A 9,941-nucleotide genomic window follows, 5' to 3' on the forward strand; every position below is an offset into this window, starting at 1 on the left:
GTGCACATCTGCTGTATAATTTCCCTTAAGGTGTATGATAGGCCATTTAAAAATTTTTGAACTGATTTGACTGAACTGTAAGACTCTCAAAATCTAAAACTTAGCATGTTGCACACTCTGCCAGCCTTTGCAATCTGAGGGCTTAGTGGATTAAAGCAGTAATTGAGAGACTGTATGCAGAAATATAGTATAGGTTTTCATTTTTTCATAAAATTAGGATAATTTCACCAGGCTGATGAGGATTCTACCATGAGGCTGAAATAAATGAATGAACATTGATACCATAATATGCGTTTATAAATGTGTTATTTTAACAAATACTGGTTGAAAAACTACTATGTGCCAGTAAGTGATGGTTGCAGTAGAAAAGACTGACAGTATTACTAATCGGTTTATCAAATTTTCAAGGTTTCGAAGTAGAAGGTAGAAAAGTCTGGCGTTCATTGTACTACATAATGAGAATTTATTAAGCCATATTTGGACAAAAACTAAACCAAGCCAAACCAAATGAAAAAACAAACAAACAAAAACTCTCAAAATAAAAACATAAAATGAAAGAAAACTCAATACTTTAATTTTTTTGCTTGAATTATTAGACTAATTTCATTTCATTTTCTTAGCCTAAATGCATTTTAATCACATATATCTTATGAGTTATAAAAATACTTGGTTTTAAACGAGCACATTTGATTCTGTTTAATTCATCCCTCTTGCTATTTTCTGATGTTTTCTTTGGGCATTTGCTCTTGTAATTATCTAGAGCATTATACAGTCTTGAGATGCCCATGATGACCCTGTGAATGGATGTCCCTGTCTCTCCAGTAAAATTATTAATGTATCCTTTATGTTGATATAGTAAAAGGAGCATCACACAGAATATTTGTGAGGAACAAGTAAAGATATTCAATTTATTTGTGAGGAAAAGGTAAAGATGTTCAATTTATCAAGGTCTAAAACGAACCACAAGCATGGAATAGAGTGTGTGTGTGTGTGTGTGTGTGTGTGTAATTTAATGAACAAGTATTACAGGAGAAATAATTGGAAAGTTTTTTGATAAAAAAGTAGGTGTGATTTCCATTAATTTCAGAAAAATAAAAATTGAGTTCATACTTTCCAGTGGGATTTTTAGAAATAAATGTCAAAAAGTGAAATATGATATTCATGTGTCCAGTTCTAGACAGAGAAATCAAGATGGTGTCAAACCTAACAGTAATACTGAAGTATAAGAGTATCGGAAGACTTCATATGCTGAAAGTCTGCTGCTCAGACACAGTTCACACATTATTTGACTAGAACATGGTGTTTAAAATATGCCATCAGTTAAAATGCAGAAGATTTTTTATACAAATCCAAAATTCCTGGGTTTTCTTGAACAATCTGTATAGCTGGCACATTAGACCCAATCCAAGGAATGGTGCACATTTCTAGCTTGCCACCATCTTTGTCAATTTGCAATGATGCCCTAGCCCTGACATTGAATCTTAGCTTCCCTATAGCATCATGTTCCCTTTGTTGCCTTTCTTTTCCTTGTACAATCAAAAGTGAAAAATGAATGAGGTTTCATGTTTTAAGGAAAATGAGAAAAGTGCTTTTTAGTGGAAATGAATATTCTTACTTTTTAATATATACAACATGTGTGCCCACAAAGTCAAGATAGCATTTATGTAAACCCAGCCAAATTTCCTTATTTATTTATTTATTTATTTTTTTCTGTCTGGATTCTGTTAGTTTTCTGGTATTGAGATAATGCATTTCAGATGATACAAACAGGGTTTTTGGTTCTGGTTAGGAACATAAATGGCAACGCTCAGTTCCAAATGCTAAATTCTAAATGCTAAGTCCCATGCAGAGCAACCAGAAAATAATAAAAACCTATTGACTGCATTTCCAGTGCGATGAGAAGTAAAAGAAAACCCAGAAGTCCAATTACGACTGAATGATACCCAAAGCATATGAGACCAAAAGAACCATTTAGAAAGCCTGTGCAAGTCACAATGGTTCTGTGGGGAAGAAGGAAGGGTGTGGAGGCGCCATGTCATAGTAGACCACAGAAATCTCCAGCAAATATTTTTCCTCAGATAGACTCCCCCTTTTCCCCTGGGAAGAGGCAGCAACTCTGAGAAAGACTGACATGGTAAAGGCCTCTAGTAGTGAGAAAAAGGTACCAGAGATAACAAATTATAGGTCATGGCATAACAATATACCTTTGAAAATGAACGCAATGCCCAGGAAGACAATTGCAATCATTCCTAGACAGGGCAGCCTGTGAAGAAATCAGAGAGACGTCGGATTGTTGGGAAAGGTCATCACGAACAAGAGTAGGCTCCATGAGGCCTACCAGTACAAAAACAGGTTGTTTTACTATAGTTTATTGCCATAGCCAGAGACTATGAGACCCTTAAACAAGAAATCTGCAGAAAACTCTCCTCCCATCACCATGTCAATACTACCACAGTAATCTGCTAATAGTTCAGAGAAAAACACATCTCATTGAAAAATGAGTAATACAAAATAAAGTTTCCATTAAAATATGACAAGAAAAACATGTGGAAAATAGCACAATTTCTGCACAGATGATGACAATGATAAGAAAAACATTGCTATAAAGCAGATTAAGATTGTACCACCAACTTGTATATGTTGAACAACAAAAACAAAATAAACCATCAGTGAGGCATTTGTATCTATAAAGTAACATTCCAAAACAAAAATACAAGAACAAAGGAAGGACACAGTCAGGTAACAGGAGGTGATAGTTTGATTTTAAGATAGCGTAGAACACAATGGCAGAGTACAGGAGAAAGAGAAAAACATGGGAAGTTTCTTCAGAAGAATCAATTTTAGAAATGAAGACTAAATTCTAAGAAACAGGAAGGAGGAATATAAATACTACGGAAAGCCAGCAGAATTAGTGAGAAAGGTTGTATTAGTCCATTTTCATACTACTATAAAGAACTACCTGAGACTGGGTAATTTATAAAGGAAAGAGGTTTAATTTACTCACAGTTCAACATGGCTGGGGAGGCCTCAAGAAACGAACAATCATGGCGAAAGGCAAAGGGGGAGCAAGGCACTTTCTTCACAAGGTGGCAGGAGGGAGAGTGCTGAGCAAAGTGGGAGGGGCACCTTCTGAAAACTATCAGATCTCCCGAGAACGCACTCATTATCAGGAAAACGGCATGGGGGAACTGCGCCCATGATTCAATTACTTCCACCTGGTCTCTCTCCTCACAGTTGGGGATTATAGGTATTAAAATTCAAGATGAGATTTTGGGTGGGGACACAGCCAAGCCGCATCATAGATGATTAAAGACAAAAAATATATAGATAATATGCAAAGGCGATTCAAAATACATATAACTAGAATCCCTCATGAATCAAGACGAAACAATGGAACAGATGAATATTAAAACTATAACTCAAGAAACTTTTTTCCCAGATTAGAAAAGAATTGAATATCTCTATTGAAATTAACATTGTTTTATGCAGGAGAATCTACCTGGATTCATCCAGAATGAGAAAATCTCATCAGCTGTGGCTTCAGGATTCAGAGGTGAAGCACCTGTAATACATTCAGGGAAAGCAAGTGTGAGCCAAAAAACTAAATGTTCTACAGCCAGTGAAGACATCTTTCAGGTTTAAAGGATATATTCAAGCAGTTTTGAATATATAAAAACTCAAGGAATATTTTTTTTTCCTAAGAAACTACTGGATAGTAAGGACCAATCACCTGTTTATAAGGGGGTTAACTCATGAAATCATTTTGTTAATTTTGTTCTGCTGTGATTAAAACAATTTTGTTTCTGTTTATGGATTAGATTTAGAATTAGACAAAATGAATACAATGTCTTATGAAGGCAGGATAGGGAACTTTCTGTTTTGCAGAATTCTAAGGCAATTTTCAAAGAATGGAAATTTTTCTTATTTTACTTTTTAATTTGTACTAGATACTAATTTACAACATCTTTTTCTTTCTAAATTGTACTGTGATAAAAATATTCTTATGTACATACTTTTATTTTATGTCATATTTTATCATTCTTTAGGCTTGTTGCTATGAACTTTCATCTATGTTACATTTTTGTTGTGTCTTACGAGTCTTCATATATATTTTAACTATTTTTATTGTATGATTATATTTACTTGCAATTTTAATTTTTTATTCTAAATCATTTGGGAAAATCTTTTTTAACTGCCAAAATTTGTTTATGCTCCAGACATTTCTCTTTTTAAAAACTTTAGGTGAGTCCTGTAGCCTACATAAATTAATCTTATGCTTTGGAATATAATGATGCTTTTCTTGTGAAACTATGTTTAATGTGAAAGAGGTTTTGGTTTTGTCCTAGTAATTCCCACTCTAAAGAAACAAAATGTTAATATGAAAAATAATAAACTACCAGTGAACTGACAAGCATTTAAAAATGATGTAAATAGAAATAATTTTAAGTGTATTGATACACATTTTAGGGATATTTTCCAAATTCACCATGTTTAAATGGAAAGTATAAATGTGTTTAAAATGGGTATACAATTCAAGCAATATTCATTAGTATGAAAAACTTTCTTACAGAATAGACAGAAATGATAGTTAAATTTTATCAAATATCTTTTTAAATGTGTATTTAAAATAATAGGAAATAAAGAACTAAAATCTCATAGAGAGCTGAAAACCACAGTGCCGAACTGCTTGGAGCAATAGTGACTTGTGACATTTTGTACATATTTATGTGACTAATAACAAGAGTTATATTTTATTTGGTGTTTGGAAAGGCAGTAAAAATAATTCAGCGGAATAAGATGCATATTTGTAATTAAGAACCATCTGTTCAAGATAAGCTTCTTGTGGAGGCATATCCTTAATAAGAGGAAACCAGAATAAAAGTCTGCCCTATCCCTTTCATCTTAGGAAACTTTTATCTGTTGTATCCTAGGTCTGAGAACAAGACTGTTTTGTCCTCAAGTGTATTTCTCCTTCCAATTTATACTGCCACTATGTAGGAGAAAGTGCAATCATTTAAAAGTATGTCCAGTATAATCCTTCTATCTGATACAAATAAATATAATAATAATAACAGGAGGAGGAGGAAGAAGAATTATCTCCATGAAAGTAGAAATACAAGAAATCATGGAAGAAATGGTAATAGGAAGAGATTTAAAAGTCAGTGGAACTCAAGCAGTAAAACTTGAAATTAATAATAAATCAGAAAAAAGTTCTATATCTGAAAATTTTTAAAATAAAGCATTGGTAAACCCTCTTTCACTTGGCAGAGCTTCAATAACATAACAATCTAGGTGTCTCTCTGGTCACCCATTCATTCACTCCTCCCTAGTAGACAATGAGTGTGACTTCATCTGATTGGTGATTTTTGTAAAAACAGCCTGCACGTAGTGGTTTATTCCGTTTCTTTAACCAATTTCTTTCTTGGTTTCCTGGCTGCCTGTAGCATGCATGATTCTGGTTCTGCTTCTCTTGTCGCTGTTACAGGGACAGAATTTTTCCTTGGCTGGCTAAATGAAGGGCTAGGAATAAACACTTTTGGTGGAAAAATTCAACTTAGGAAGTGTAAGATCTGACTCCCCAGGAACCTTGGGAATCAGACATGAAGTGGAATTTCAAAGAACATTGCTGAGAAGATACTTTTGGGGCTTGGGTGTGTGAATTTGATTTTTAAAATGTATTTATTTTTTAGAGATGAGTTCTCACTACGTTGCCTAAGCCTGACTCAGACTCCTGGTTCAAGCAATCCTCCCACCTCAGCCTCCTGAGTAGCTGGGACTAAAGATGTGCACCGCTGTGCCCAGTGGGTACATGCATTACTTTACTAATAATATTTATTTATTTATTGTGGAGAGAATTATATACAGTGGCCATATGCCAGATGATCCCTGGATAGCTTTGGGCTACCAGTCTTGAACCCTCATTCTGGGAATGCAATATCCTGAAATAAGGAGGACATTCCTGAAACAGATAGGGAGGAAATTCCTTGTTCTTGTCCTTCCAAGGAAATGTAATATCTTGAGTTAGAAAGGAACTGTCCAAGACAGCTTAGTCTCTGCTTCTCTCTCCCTGGAAAAAGGATGTCCTTCAAAGTTTTGCCCAGTGGGTCTATATGGGTCATGCCCACATAGAACCCAGAGCAAACTGCCTTTCAGAGTCCCTGAGCTGTGGCACAAGCCGGGGGCACTTGAAGTCAAGATTCCATCTGCCCCAGGCAGCTTTATTGAGCCTTGGGGGACTGACTCATGATACATCCTAGGCTTCTGTTGTCCCTTGCCTCCTATTTGTAAGTAATAAACTCTCTTCATGTACCTTGCTGCCAAGCTTAACTGGGCAGTACTCGACAAGCTGCCCCAAATTTGACTTTGCATTCAGGGTCAAGGAGGAAACTTTGGATTAGATAATCTTGAATTATTTTGGTTAGTTCACTGGCTAAATAGTAAAAATCTCAAATAATTGTTGAGTATGATTTAGGGTGACATAATCATTGTGAATAGGCATCCAGATATTCTTGATGTGCTGAGGGAATGTGCCAGAAAAATGTATGGAAGTTAGTCTATAAGTGAAATCATGCTAAGGGCAAGTCATATTAATGGAGAGTTAGTTAGGATGGTACTAATATAAGTCTAAGACTAGATGACTTGAGAGAATATTTCTTGGGTGAATTTATTCAATTTAAGAAAGAGAATGTGGAAAAAAACATTTCAGTTATGGGTTTTTGAGGGAGATGCAAACTCAAACATGTGGGACATAGAGCAAAGGGGAAATAAAAAGATCACAGGTTCAGTGAACAGTTCCAGTTCATGATGATAGCGAAGGAGAGTGAGTGACTTTACCTCATTTTAAATGTTACTAACAGGTAAGCTTTATTGGGAAATTACACTAGAGGCATATCTCACTACCAAACAAGAAGAAAGTAGTGGAAAAAAATTGCCTTTTAATGACTGGGGCATTTCTTTTCTTTCTTTCCCTTTCTGTTCTTTCTTCCCTTTCTTCTTATTTTTGTTCCATTTCTGTGCCTCCATGAAGAGAGGTCTTTGTCTTTGCCTCAGTGTTTCCTGTGACTTGGTGGGCAAGTCTGTATGATTAGGACATTCAACTATGGTCAGCACTCTCCAATTTCAGCTTTCTCTGTGTCATGCAGACAACGGTTAGTAGCCCAGCACCATACTTGCAAGTTTGTTTTATGCGCATTCATTAGGAAAATCTTCTAGAAACTTGTGCAGTGGCCTGGTATGGCTTAACTCACACCAGTAAGGATGGGCTAGATAGCAGATTTCAAGAGGGAGAACCTGACCCTTGGGATGAAGGATTCCTTAATCTACATGGCTATGGAAACATCCTTTTCTGGTTACAACCAGGGCCCACGAACAAATAGAAAATATGATGTGGCAGAACCATTGTTTCATCCCCATTGTGCCAACCCCATGATTGTAATTGGGTTTGGAAAAGAGCACTTATCTCCTTCCTTGGCAAGATCAGGAGCTGAAGTCCAAGCCTTTGGATTCTTGTATGATTTTGGCGAGGTGGTGGCAGAATTTACCACATCATGTTCATGTCTGGGGAATTACATGCATGCTGGGGAAGAGGAGAGGAAATTCTGGAGTCCAAGTCATGGGATGACAGAGTTAACCCATGGGATGACAGAGTTAAAACTGATTTCCCTGGGTCCTTATAGTTGGCTAGTTTATTTTCCCATAAGAAATTAGTCTTTGGCAATTTAACCCTTACCTTTCAATCGATAATGATATTAACATTTTAATTACTCACTTGCCCTGTACTTCTGTCAGGGGTTTGAATAGGTTGAACTTGGGAGGCAAAAGGATTATTATTTCTTGACCCCATCAAACATCCTAATGATTTTAATCTATTCTTTTCTAATATTAAAATTTTCAAGAGAAAATTTCTAGCATCTAGTGTTCATTTTAATAAATAGGAAAATTAGCAAAAATGTATTGCACATACAACTCAATAACTTAGAAAAGTTAAAACAATGAACTTCAAAAAAAAAAACAGGATGTGAGCTCAAGTAAGATAAAAAATACCAACAGACTCGAAAAAATATATAAAAAAATTCAAACTCAATAGCTGGCTTTTTTTTAAAAAAAAGGAGAACTCACAAATGCTTAAAATAATAAATAATGAGAGGACATTAATTAGAGAAACTGAAAGCAATCATTATAAACTACTTGGTTCAAATGTAGGCGAATAAATTTGAAAACAAGGCTGACACACATAAAATGTTTGGGAAAATATAATTTAATTCCTGAATACTTATCATATATTGTTATATTATAATTCTATAAATGTTATATGTATTTATGTTATATATACCCACAATACACACACATACAGAGGAAGATGAATTTCCACTGAAGAAATAGAAAATATTTTTTTCTTTTTTTTTTTTTTTTTGAGATGGCATTTTTCTCTGTCACCCAGGCTGGAGTGCAGTGGCACAATCTTGGCTTACTGCAACCTCTACCTCCTGGGTTCAAGTGATTCTCCTACCTCAGTCTCCTGAGTAGCTGGGACTATAGGCACCCACTGCCATTTTTATATTTTCAGTAGAGACGAGGTTTCACCATTTAGGCCAGGTTGGTCTTCAACACCTGACCTCAAGTGATCCATTTGCCTTGGCCTCCCAAAGTTCTAGGATTACAGTCATGAGCCACCACATCTAGCCAAGAGAGAGAAAACATTTTCAAAGCAATAACAATTCCTTCCTAAAAATGTTTTACTCTCATACGGTTTCGCAGAGAATATTATAAAATAAGTAACGAAAAAAGTGCCAGTTAGAAACTAGAAAATAAAAACATTCCCAGTTTCAAACATAAAATTCTTCAAAAATAAAATTGATAAGAATTTAAATACAAATTTTAAAAATGTAAAATACCTTCATATAGTCATATTTTTAAACATGAGTTTTGATATAAATTTTTTTTTTTTTGAGATGGAGTATTGCTGTGTCACCCAGGCTGGAATGCAGTGGTATGATCTCAGCTTACTGCAATCTCCACTTCCTGGGTTCAAGCAATTCTCCTGCGTCAGCCTCCCAAAGAGCTGGGATTACAGGCCCAGGTCACCATGCCCGGATAATTCTTGTGTTTTTAGTAGAGACGGGGTTTCCCCTTATTGACCAGGCTGGTCTCAAACTCCTGACCTCAGATGACCCGCCCGCCTCAGCCTCCCAAAGTGCTGGGATTACAGGAGTGAGCCACCGTGCCTGGATTATAATAATTCTTAATAACACTTAAAAATGTCATCAGGATTTTATCTGAAATTTTCCTAGTGTTCACCATTAACTGCTTCATTTCCCACTTCAGGGCCACAGTACACTGGCCTTCACAGCCTCATGCAAGCAGGACCATCTGACTCATTCTTAGCAATAAAATCAGAGAGGAAATTGCTGTGTTATTTCCAGGCTGAGACAGTGAAAAGTCTATGGGTATTTGTTTCTCTCTCCCACTTGTGACAACTTTAAATGACACTTTCTTTTGAGATGATGAGTCTGACCACTGGCACAATTTGAATTGTTGTATTACTTGTTGAATGGAGCAATGTAGGGGAGGTATTTGGACTTGGCAGGATTTGTCTGAGCCAACAAGAGGAAACAAAACAAAATTTGTTTTAATCCACTGAGAAATTATAGTTATTTCCTCCTACAACGTAACCACTTCTTCCTAATAAGGAGGAGACTTGGTATTGGAAGTAGAGTATTTTTGTAAATAGATCATAAAATATATGATGTTGAATCAACAATAAAAAGTATTACAAATGTGACATGCAATATATAAATGTAACATGGACTATATACCTCATTAAAATACAGAAATGATTAGATAAAAAATAAAATCTGACCATGTTCCACTTATAAGACAAATAACCAAAAAAATAAGAAAATCTGAAAATATCTGATAAAGGTATTCAAGCAAATAGAGCC

The sequence above is a fragment of the Macaca thibetana genome, chromosome 6, assembly GCF_024542745.1.
Source record: "Macaca thibetana thibetana isolate TM-01 chromosome 6, ASM2454274v1, whole genome shotgun sequence".
Lineage (NCBI taxonomy): Eukaryota > Metazoa > Chordata > Mammalia > Primates > Cercopithecidae > Macaca > Macaca thibetana.